Genomic DNA, 9,874 nt, shown 5'->3' on the forward strand with positions numbered 1-9,874 from the left:
CAAAAAAAGCTGTAGAAAGCAGTGATGGGAGCAGATCCTCCCTGCCTTGCAGCAGTGCAATGCAGCAGAGATGGCTGAGGGTCAGCGAAGTCTTTTTGGGGAATTTAGCCAACCTCCCTCTTCCCACCCTGTGGCATTTTACAGAGCTAAAAAGGATTTCCAAGGAAAAAAAAAATAATTCCTTGACCTGGTTTAAATCTACTGATTTACTAATGCTTTTCTAGGAGTTTGGCATTTTGTTATCCCCGAGTGTTTAATTGAAATAAAAAAATCCTTAAACCTGCTGGTTGTGTTTATAAAATTTCCCTAAACAGTGTGTGTAACCAGTACTGCTCATGTGAGCAAAGAATACCACGCGGCATCTCATCGTCCGGGCATCCTGTTCCCGTGGGAAGGGAAGAGATACGAGAAAATGGAAAAATTCCTGCAAAACAAGGATACCAGCCACCTGGACCGAGCAAGTGAGTCGTAGGTGGCCTTGGGAAAGTCCCTTAAGCATAATAAAATTGGTGTGGGACTGCTCTGAGCTGCTCCAGAAAGCCTGGGAAGGGAAAGCTGGGGGACAGCTCCTGTGACAGTCCCTCGGTGGCTGCTGGCATGTCAAGTGATAGCTTTAGGATAGATTTAGGATCTCACCTCTGTGTGGCAAGGGCTGGACCGACACTGGACACACTGGCGTGAGTAAGGCTTGAGAAGAAATGGTAGAATGGCTGTAACGCTGCTAATAAGGCAGACAAAAGCTCGTGGGGATCTGGGCAGACTGGGAGGGATGAGTGGAGAGGTTCAACATTTGTCCTGCCCAGTGCTGAGTCCTCTGTTCCTGGCAGCAGAGATGAGCCACTTCCTAGGCTGAAGCCTAAAAGCCTAAAAAGAAGCAATAGAATATTTATGGCTGTGTCCTGACAGCTTTTTCTATTCTCCAGGCTGTTTCCTGTGATTTTACGCTCCACTAGGTGGTCAAAGAGGCTCCTCTGGAGAGCTATTAAAGCGTATTTAATCCATAGAGGTGTTTTGCTGATTGCGGAGGAAAACCACCCTGCCATGAATGGGAAGCAAATTGTGTCCTCGAGGAGGGTGGAGAGAGCATAAAGAGATCTCCTGCCCCTTTGGGCTCGCATTAACCTCGCATCAATCAGGGTTTCTCAAGGTGCCGGGGTCCTCAGGTGTTCAACCACTTGTTCAGCTCTCTCAGACCCCAGGGCAGGGGACCAGGAGTGTTTTTTCTTGTGAAGGCACCAACAGCTGGAGCAGGTGGGAAAGACTTCCAGGAACAGCCCAGGACAGACCACAAACCCCTGAAATCCTGCCTGGCCGCCAATGGATTCTGGACCTGGCTTTGGGTGATGTCTGATTTACATCACACAGCAGGAATTTGCTGGTGTATTTAACAGCCCACAGGCTCCTGCTGCCTGACACAGAGAGGATTTCCCTTCCTGAAGCTGTTTCATCCAGGATCCTTGCCCTGTTTCTCCATCACCCCGTTATAACTACACACACACACACACACAGAGGATTCATTGCCACCCGTGCTTGCTTTGCACACCTACACCTCTGCGCAGCTCTCCTGCCCTGCTTTGTGTGGCTCTCCCTTTCTCCTCTTATTCAGCATTGCTATAAGTGACCCTACAAGATACTCTCGGCAGAACCAATCGATTTTTCTTGCCCCCAGGAGCTTGCAGGACAAACAGCTGCTCTATCGATCACCAACACTAGGCTGCAAGTCTGACCGTGGAAGTATGCCTCATAGGAAGAGACAGGGCCATTTAATATATTTTTTTTTGGAATGCGGGAATGCATGGCTGTTTACAAATACGTCTGCTGGGACAAAGGAAAAAAAAAAATCTGGCGTTGTGGGGTGTAGTAATCTGTTAGACAAAGACAAAGCAAAGAGCCATGGTTGGAATGTGATGCTGCAGAGAACGTGCTTTATCTTTTGTAAACCTCAGGGAAACATCGGAGCAAAACTGGAAGATTGTCTAAAAAAGGGCTTAAAACCCCCTAAAGAAGCCCTAAAAAGGGTTTCCAGTTTAAAAGGGATGATTGCATGAGGCTTTCTCATCTCTGGTAGGCATGCGGTAACCTTAAGAAGAACTCCTGCAGGCCTCCAAGTCCTGCCAACTGTGGGAGGCAGCAGGGTTTTTGTGCCTAATTTTGCTGTTGCAGGGATTAATATATCCTACAGCACTTGCTGAAACCTCTGCAGGCAAGGTATGGTGTTCGCAGTGGCAGAACTGTTAGGATTGTATAGATAAGCCACCCAATAATTCGCTTTAATTATGACAATACTGATTTGTTTGCTTTACGCAGTGTTTGTCAGAGGATGAAGCATGGTTGCCAAAATTATCGTGCAGACTAGTCTGTGTATAATAGCAGGCCAAGAGGTTAGAAGAGGAAGGGTTTCCGGGTTGGGTAGGAGGCACAAAGTAAAGCTACCAGATAAACAAACCATAACTTCTGTCAAGAGCCTATCAACAGATTCCCACCACATGGGCTGCGAATGGGCAGCCGAATAGCTTGAGCACCGCCGTGTTTTCCAAGTGGTGCTGGCAGGACGGCATTTCCAACTCTAAATAATATCAATCAAGAGAGGCCTGCCCTTGGGAGCTGGGATTTGGGCAGTCTCCGAGCTCTCCAAAACGTCAAGGGGCTGGGTACAGGGCTTTGGTGTAAGCTGCTGTCTAAGGAGCCTCATGAATGAATTTATAGGGGTCCTTCGCTAGCTGGAGAGGTGCTGCCTGTGAGATCAAAGGAAAGATGAGCCAACTTCTGGGCTCTGACCCAAGGCTTTTGTGCCATGCCCTGCTCTGATATGGGCTTCCCCTGGGCAAATCTGTTGGGGGAATCTGTATAACCGACTTGCAGCAATCCTTTCTTCCCCTGTGGAGATGAACAACCATTTCTAGGCCTGTTTTAGACATCTGCATTTGGGGGAGATGGAAGTAAACCCACTCTGAGGAAAATCTTGGGTAGTATTTTGAGGCCAGGTGCTTCAACCATGTAAAGGGAATTTTGTTTGGTTGCTTTAAGGTCACATCAAGAAAGTCCTGTTAGGGTTTGCTGAGATACCAAGGAGAATACTAAAGGTCTGCTGCAAGGGAGAGAGGAGAGGAATTATCAAAAATGCCTCTTGTGGGGGGCTGGAGCTCAGAGCAGTGCTTGCTCTTTGGCTCTTCCCACTGAAAAGAGCAAAGGTGACATGGCTGGAGAAGGAGATATGTTCGGATCAGAGCTCTCGACTGACCTTTTGACAAAATAAAACCTATTCTGGCAGATCTGCCCATTCATGGAGCATTGTACATCTCTACATGGCTGTCAGCTGGTGTTTGCGTATACATCCCTTCACGATCCATAAAGAAACCAAACTCTGGATCACATCTGTCCATCAAGGCATAGCACTGCAGTCGATTCTGATCTCTACCCACATTTATCTACAATAAGCTTCAAGTGAGCTCTCCAGAAAACTCTCTGAAGCGACTCCTTTTCTTCCTTACAAGAGGCTTACACGCTGTCACACACCTACTTGATCACATCTTGTAGTCAAGAGCACAACACTCAAAGAAAATCAGCAATCCATGCCCCATTCAGCCCTATTACTGCAGCTGGAAGACAGGTGATGGGGTAGTTTTACCCAGCTGGGCACCTGAGAACTACCACATCTCTCACTCCCCATCCTCAAAGGGAAAGGAGGAGAAAAGAAAAGAAAATGGGAAGGGCTCAAGGGTTGAGATAAGGACAGGGAGATCACTCAACAATTACCGTCACAGGCAAAACAGACTCAGTGTAGGGAGATTAATGAGATTTATTGCCTATGACTAGCAGACTAGAGCAGTGAGAAACTCAGAACAAACTAAAAACACCTTTCCCCTTCATCCACCCTCTTCCACCTCCTCCCCTCAAGCAGTGCAGGGGAATGGGGGCTGCGATCAGTCCCTGGCGCTTCATCTCCACTGCTCCTTCATGGTGTGGGCTGCCCACAGGCAGCAGCTCTTCAAGAACTGCTCCCGCACGGCTCCGTCCCACGGGGTCCATCCCCCAGGAGCAAACTGCTCCAGCACGGGTCCCCCACAGGCTGCAGCTCCGGCCCGGGGCCTGCTCCTGCGGGGGCTCTCCATGGGCCGCAGCCTCCTCCAGGCCACATCCACCTGCTCCACTGGGGGCTCCTCCACAGGCTGCAGTGTGGAGATCTGCTCCATGTGGGACCCATGGGCTGCAGGGGGACAGCCTGCTCCACCAGGGGCCTCTCCACAGGCCACAGGGGAACATTACCCCATTGTTATATTTCTCCTTGAGGTCCTAGACATGTTCAATTTTTTGTTAGGCTCTCGCCAAGGTGGCCTTACATCGTCAAGACAACGAGGAAAGCAGACCCGTAAGGGCTGCCAGTGGTTTAATTTCCCACTGTTAATAGAATTTAATCTAAACATCAATGGCAAATGTTTACCTTTGCTTTTCTGCGGCCTGGTGTTGAAAGGTGACGGACAGCACTCTGCCCTTCCTAATAGGAAGGTGTGGGTTTAATAGGGGACTGGAGCCGGGAGAGGGCTACTTACTGTCTGGTTGTGGTGGTAGAAGCTCCTTTCTGTGAGTTTTCGCTGAGACTGCCATCAGGTGAAGGTTTCTCCTCCACATAAACTTGGCTTTATTTAATCTGAGATGCTCTTTTCTGATGCATGGGGAGCTGGAAAGGGCAGCCCTGCGTTGAGCAGTTAGCTCTACATATGGCTGTGACAGAGAAGTGAAATCACTTGCGATAGAAATCAAAGCTGTACCTAAATTAATCTGAGCTGTGATGCTACAGTCAAACAGCCTGAAGAAGGATAGTTTCATGAATTAAGGCCTTGATATGCTGCCAGCGTTGGCAGATTGCAAAAACGCTTAGGAAATTTCGTGTCTCTGCCAGTGAAGTTTGGGTGCTTTTTGTAGCATCTGCTGGGTGTAGAGAAAGGATGGAGGCAGACCTGAGCCAAGCCAGTTCTTCTCCCAGGGTAAAGGACTCTGCTGGTCCAATGTCCTCGTCTCAGCTTGGTATTGAATTGTTGTGTTGTGTTGTGACTATACGGAAGGCCAGCAGAGGAAAACAAGAACCTGCACACCTTAAAGAGCAGCTGAATTGAGGCTACATGTCCTGTGGTGGATCAGAGAGATGGGGAGGGAATATTGCAGGGGATATCCTCCCTTGTTTCCCCATCAGATCCCAGCAGACGAACAGTACCCCCTGCCAAGCGCTGAGGTACTATGGTGACATATCCGCTCGTTTCCCATGTTCTTGGACCTGCTGCAATATCCCACTCTGCCTGTGCCTGGGATGCCCCGTGGGTCATGAGGTGTGCTGTGATGTGGTTTTCCAGGTGGCACCATCCAGCAGCAGTGTCACCCAGCCCTTCCCTTAGCAATCCTCCTCATCACTTAACCAGTATACAAGATGGAAACTGCTACTAGCCCACCCATATCACACCAAGTCCCTGTCTGCACCCCCTGCACCCCTTTTCCATGGATGTGGGGGACAAAAACCTTCTTCATCTTTCCCAACACAAAGGAGCCCTTCTTTTCCTCTACCCCAAGAACACAACAGCTCAGACGGCTGTGGGGAGATCACTCTTGTCCCTTTGCTGGGCCTCACCTTGGGAAGAGGGTACAGTGCTCCGCTTTTAGGCTTTTTCTTCCTTAAATGGGAGTCTTCCAGCTCTGATCCAAGCACTGGAATCCTCCCCAGAGCTCCTGTTTCAGGACTAGCGATACCCTGATGGGGAAAAGCAAGCCAAGCCCTCCCTCGTTTTCCTGTGTCATCCTATGCTGAATATCAGTTCCCTGTGTTCCCTGGCTGCCTTCCCCTCCATTATCTTTCTCGTCCTTGTTCTCACCAGCCCTCCCCTCTACCAAGCTCCACTTGAACAGGAGGGAAGAAATCACCTTCAAGCACCACTGTGCTGGTTCCCCTTTGCAGTTATCAAGGAGGTTTTGGAGCTAGGGCTAGCTCAGAGCCCAGGAGGAAGGCGGTCTGGCAGACAACCCCACGTGTTGAGGCAGGAGCTCCTTTTCTGTCACAAAATTGCAGATTTTCATCATTTCCAGGCCCAGCTGTGTTTGCACGGTGACCTAGGGCTGGCTATTCTGCCTCTCTACAGACATCAGTGACTCAGGCCGGCGAGCTTGCTGTTAACAGAGATGTCTTGTCCCAGGAATAAATGAAATCCCCCCCAAAACATGAGATTTTGCACAGTATTTTTTTTTTTTCTAGCCTTTGGGCAGCTGGTAGAAGAGGATATTTCTAATTCACTTCATAGGATTTGAGATGTGCAAGAGAGCTGCGGTACATCAAAGGGGAATGAACGATGTAATTCCCCTGAAAGGCTGGAGCTTTTTACAGGGCTCTTTATTGCTGTTAAGCTCTTTAGGGAACACTGTATTCTGTCTGCCACGGACTTGGCGGTGATAGCATGCTATGCAATGCCATCCAACCCTATTAATATTTCAGCCTTTGGCTAATGACTCAGATTCTCAAAGGCTGTTAAGTGCCCGATTTTGTTCGAAATCGTCAGGCATTCGGCATCTAAATCTTCAAGTACTCAACGTAAAAGCTCGCCCTGCAAATGTCGTCTTGTAGGTGCTCTGCTTTCACAGCCTCTGAGTGTATTTAATGGTGCGTGGTGTTACTCACGGTGCCTGTGGAGGCTTTTCTGGTGTATCTTGTGCAGCTTCTGATGTGCTGCCCTCGTCAGAGGAAGGGCAGGTTGGGGCAGGAACAGGGCTGTTGCAATCCCTGTCGGTGATCGCAGAATCCCACAGTGGTTGAGGTGGGAAGGGACCTCTGGGGCCATCTGGTCCAGCCCCTGCTCAAGCAGGGCCACCTCCAGCAGGGTGCCCAGGACCACGTCCTGGTGGCTTTTTGATCTCCAAGGAGGAGACCCCACAACCTCTCTGAGCAACCTGATCACGGGGAGGCAACCCAACATGAGACCTGAGCAGAGGGATGGAGAAGATAAGGGGCAGGAGACTTGCCCCGAGCCTAGAGAAATTTGGAAGAGAACTGAGAGAGGCTTCAGCAGCAATGAGAACTGAGAATTGGAATGGGCCCAGCAAACCTGTGCTATTGGAAGCTTGTTTCCTATGATAGCCAAATTTTTCATCCTGATTTTCTACATTGCACCCTGAGCAGAAAATTCTGACTCTAAATAGGACAGAAGTTTGGCAAGTGCTGCACCCTGAGGAGAAATGACACATGTAAACAATATGGATTAAACGGAGAGCACAAAGAGTCACTAATAAAATAGGCTAGCTTGTGAATGATTTGCCAGTTTTTGGAGACTGTGTTCTTGATAAAGGACCTGATCCTGCTTTGGAGCTGGGAGAAAACGGAAGAAGGACCATTGAAAGCTCTAGATAACGCAACAGGCTTTACCAAGTAAAGAGAATTATTCAGTGTCAGATGGGTCTTCTGGGGGGTGAATAATACACTGAAAGTAAAGGGAATTCAGCCTACTGCAAGTTAAGTTTACAGCAGAGAGATTCAGCTGAGACACTATTTAGGAACTCAAACATCTAAGCAAATAATCTCGGAGGTTTTATACTGGCCACAAAGAAACAACGGCACTGAGAAAGATGTTAAAGCATTTCTGTATATGGCAAAAACCCTGCTGATAGCAGAAGAAAGGGAGGTGTGAAATTGTAGCTTGTTGGAACAAAGAACCTAAAATAAGCTATGCACTGAGCCTGCACTTTTGCTCTGGTTTCTCTGAAATAGTCTTGGCAAAAGGCAGTAGTGTTAACAACTCTGTATATATGAGGCACATTTTCATTACAAACAAGTTAGCTGTAATGAGAACGCGGTCTGAGAGCACGTTGTGGGTGGGTGGGCATGGGTTTTGGGGGTCTGCATGGCAGTGCAGAACTTTGGGGCATATTTTCTCAAAATGAGGGGCTGTTGGAAATGTGAAGTGGCTAGCATGGCCAAGAAGCAAGAGCATAATCCGTGTGTGCTGAAGCATCATTTGTCGGAGACCTGCCAAGAAGGTGACCTTGGCTGTTAGGTGCCTCATCAAAGTCAGTAGTTTGCAGATGAATGAAGAAATAGATGAGGCAAAAGGAAAGCAGAGTACCATGGGAATACTCACCATGGCCATGTCTAGAATGGGAAGCAACAGCCAGAACAACAGTCTTACGTCCCGTGGGATGTACCACTGTGTTGATGGCTCTCATCCTAACCTCTAGGAAGGAAAAAATCCTCTTCAGGTCCCTTGGAAGCTGAGTGAACAATGCCCATTTGTAGATTGTAGATAAATAATTTTATTTCAGGCACAGGACTCAGCTGTCCAAGCAGACGTGTTTGTGCCTGGGAGTGCTCTGGGATATGTGAGGATCATAGAGTCATTAAGGTTGGAAAAGCCCTCCAAGATCATCTGGTCCAACCATTCTCCTACCACCAATGTCACCCACTAAACCATGTCCCCAAGCACCACGTCCAACCTTTCCTTGCACACCCCCAGGGGTGGTGACTCCACCACCTCCCTGGGCAACCCGTCCGAGTGCCTGACTGATTGGTCGAGGAACCAGGGTGAGGGGAACATGCATGTAGCTTCAGGACACAGTTTGAAGAATCAGTTGGGTTGTGTTTCTGTGAAATGGAGGTGGCTGCCCCGTGGGTGGAACCTGGGGGAAGCAGAGTGTTCAAGGATGGCCAGCTTGGACCAACCCTAGAGCCTGCTGTCCTAAATGGCAACACCATTGTGTGCCAGGAAAAGCCTTTTGGTAGACTTGATGACTTCAGGGTAGCCTTCCAGATGGAGGGTGAGTAGCCAAAAGAGCAAGGAGAAATGGAGCAGCAACAAATGTTATTGCCATTCGCACTGCAGGTTTTGCTCTTTTCCTAGGATAATTTTAGTATTGGCATTGTTTAATTGGTAAAGTCCAAATGAGGACACTTACCCACTATTCTGGACAGAATTTCCTGGCATCCATATCCTCACATACCTTTCAAATATGGCTCCTAAATCATCGTAGGGGCTTTATGCTGGGGTGAGTTTTGACCTGGATGCTTGAGATGGAATCTTTTTCTGTCCCTGGAAGCATCAGCATTTAAATGACTGAGTGGATGAACCGATAGAGGGAATTAGGACTGCGAGCCCTGGTTTCACAATGTGCCAGGAAGAAAACTCAGACATGGATAGTATAGCATCACAGTCTGGTTCTGCTTTTCATCTTGGCTGTTCTTCAGGGAGAGAGAGCTGAACAGCAGAGTTTGCTGGAAAGCACATTCATTTTCACAGCTTTTTTTTGTATGCTCATCTGCAATTTAGGGGATTTAGGGATCCAAATAAAGGTGGAACATATCCTTAACCTCTCTCCAAGCACAGAAAACGTGCATGAAAACATACATACCCACATATATTTTTTTTTCTTATAGCTTAAATAGTGAGAGGAGACATTACTGCTTGACTTCACAATTTCTCCCCGAGAAAGTTCAGACTTTTTTCAGAAACAACTGAGTAGTTACTGGGAATAGGTGGGTTAGAGTGATTCTGCCCCACTCCATTGGCATCTAAAATCTTTGAATAGCTCTGGAAACACCACTTTTATCCTTTACCCTTAAGCACATGCCTAGGGCCTGAAAGCTTTCATAGAAAACAGAGGGATTTACTGCTTTCTAAGTCATAATAGGACTCGTAGTCATCACTACAATGTCAAACAGGAAAAGAAAACCACAGTAAGGAATTCATTGCTAGCAAAATGTCTGTATTAAAATACAAAGAAAACATTCCTGTTGGGAACAGTAATTAATAATCTCTCTTTTGTATTGGTACTAACCACACTGCAAGTTCTATTTTCCAAACAGACCACAATGTTTCTGAGGAATAAATTCCACCACTGTCAATCTGAA

This window comes from Netta rufina, assembly GCF_964035555.1.
Source record: "Netta rufina genome assembly, chromosome: 2".
Classification (NCBI taxonomy): domain Eukaryota; kingdom Metazoa; phylum Chordata; class Aves; order Anseriformes; family Anatidae; genus Netta; species Netta rufina.